We start from the raw sequence: 2,252 nt of genomic DNA, 5'->3' as shown, positions 1-2,252 counted from the left end.
CTGAAGGCTCAGCTTAGATTTACGTGCTCAAGTCCCTGGAGTGGGACTTGAATCCACAACCTTCTGACTCAAATGCAAGAGTGCTGCCCACTGAGCCACAGCTGACACTATGTAATATACGCTTCCCTTTTGCCTCTTAAAAAAAACGACCACCGGCCGTCCCAAAGCACTTCACAGCCAATGAAGTACTTTTGAAGTGTAGTCACTGTTGTAATTTAAGACACCGGGGATAACTCCCCTGCTCTCTTTCGAAAATAGTGCCATGTGATCTTTTATGTCCACCTGAGAGAGCGGTCGGGGCCTCGGTTTAAAGTCTCATCTGCTTGTGGGTCAGGAGGAGCAGGAGAGCTTTCCCTCCACCCCTCCCCGAAGCTATCTGCTTTCTTCCCCACAGTCAGACCCCTGACCTTCCATCCACCATCGGACCCCCCCCCCCCCCCCGCTGGCTTTGGATCCATAATCAGATCCCCGAGCTCGTGTCCATAATCTCCTCGTAGTCTTTCCGAGCCCCCTGGCCCTTCCGACCACCCCCCAGCTTTTCCAATTTTCTCCCCAGCCTTTTCAATCTCCCGCCGTCGCTTCCGACATTCCCCCTGATGTTTCCGACCTCCCTGCTACCTTTCTGATCTCTCCCTTCTTCCCTCCCTCCTCTCAGACTGCAGCTGGGGACCGATCAGTGCAGGCCTACCCACATGTCAATCAGCCAGCCTCTCAAACTGACTGGCTGTCGGCTGGGAAACCGAGAAAAATAATTTGGACAGGGCCTCCATGTTACTGCATTTACAGCCGCTGTGACCACCCAATCCCTCCATCTCCCCATTGGCCAACATGTCCAACCAAAAATGGGTCGGCGTCCAGCATTGCTGATGGCTGTAGGGCGATTTAAAATTGAAGTGGCCAGCCACATTATGAAACAGCAAATTGCTGTAACACCGAACTGAACTGGATGCTGCAACACTGCCATTAATGGTCTCAGCACCTGTGATATATTCTGACGACATCACAAGCACACTCTCCACTAGATGGCTCTTAACACTGAAACCTGTCATCATGTGACCTTGACACATGATCCTTTACTACTGACATCAATAGTTGCAGTACATCAGTTGTCCACTAGGTGGAGCAGTACTCCACTAGGGGGAGCTCTATTACAGCAACCACCCTCAATAAGTTAATGACCCTCATCCCGAGAAATGAGCAGGGTCCGGGTAAACATGACAGGTGCCCGATGCAGTGCAGCCCAAGTAAAATCCAGACCTTTATCCTGTCTTTATCAGCCTTTGGGCGTTGCCAGACCTGCTGTGTGCTTCCAGTAAGCTTCTGTTTTGCTGTAGAATTTTCAACGTGTGCATTTGTGTCTTTGAAAATAACCAGAATCTGAACTGCAGAAGTGAAGTGTCAGAAAGTCCAATCACAACCCTAAAATTTCGATGAGTTCAGTTTTTGAGTTCGGTTTTGATGTTCATCTCACACCCGTCTGATAGATATACAATGTGCAGATGGTGTAGTCACCAGTGCCAGGTTTTATGTTTTTCTTTATTCGTTCCTGGGATGTGGGTGTCGCTGGCAAGGCTGGCATTTATTTTTTATTTTTTTTTGAAATTCGTAGCCAATCGTTCCAATTCTTTGTCAAATCACAAACGCCAGAGGTCACCTTGCACACGCCAAGGATCACTCTGCGCCAATGCTCCTAGCCAAAAGGCCTAGAGCCACTGCACCGTTCCTGGAAGTACTGCAATACCAGGTTCGTGCCATGGAGGTGGATGGGTCAGGTCCCCCACACACCTCCGTGGAGGTGGATGGGTCAAGCCACCCCACCCACCTCCTGTTTCCAAAAAAGCAAGCATATACCTTCCTGATCCAGGGAGAACCACCCGGAGGTCATGGTGGCTACTCCCCTGTCAGGTCAGTTACGCATGATCTTAGCCAAAAGGCCGAGATTTTTTTTGCCCATCCCTAATTGCCGTGAGAAGGTGGTGGTGAGCCGCTGCCTTGAACCGCTGCAGTCCGTGTGGTGAAGATGCTCCCACTGTGCTGTTAGGGAGGGAGTTCCAGGATTTTGACCCAGCGATGATGAAGGAACGGCCGATGTATTTCCAAGTTGGAATGGTGTGTGACTCGGAGGGGAACATTTATGGTGGTGGTAGTGTTCCCATGCGCCTGCTGCCCTTGTCCCTCTAGGTGGTGGAGGTTGTGGTTTTGGGAGGTGCTGCCGAAGAAGCCTTGGCGAGTTGCTGCAGTGCATCTTGTAG

The 2,252-nt window shown here is 50.7% G+C and overlaps 1 pseudogene; it reads right to left on the bottom strand.

The window, feature by feature from the left end:
- Positions 1-1,707: 1,707 nt before the first annotated feature.
- On the bottom strand, positions 1,708-1,943 carry LOC139234257 (U2 spliceosomal RNA; annotated as a pseudogene).
- Between the last annotated feature and the right edge of the window lie 309 nt (positions 1,944-2,252).

This window comes from Pristiophorus japonicus, chromosome 21, assembly GCF_044704955.1.
Source record: "Pristiophorus japonicus isolate sPriJap1 chromosome 21, sPriJap1.hap1, whole genome shotgun sequence".
Classification (NCBI taxonomy): domain Eukaryota; kingdom Metazoa; phylum Chordata; class Chondrichthyes; family Pristiophoridae; genus Pristiophorus; species Pristiophorus japonicus.
The sequence above is the reverse complement of the archived record's forward strand: the minus strand, read 5'-3'. Positions and strand labels throughout refer to the sequence as shown.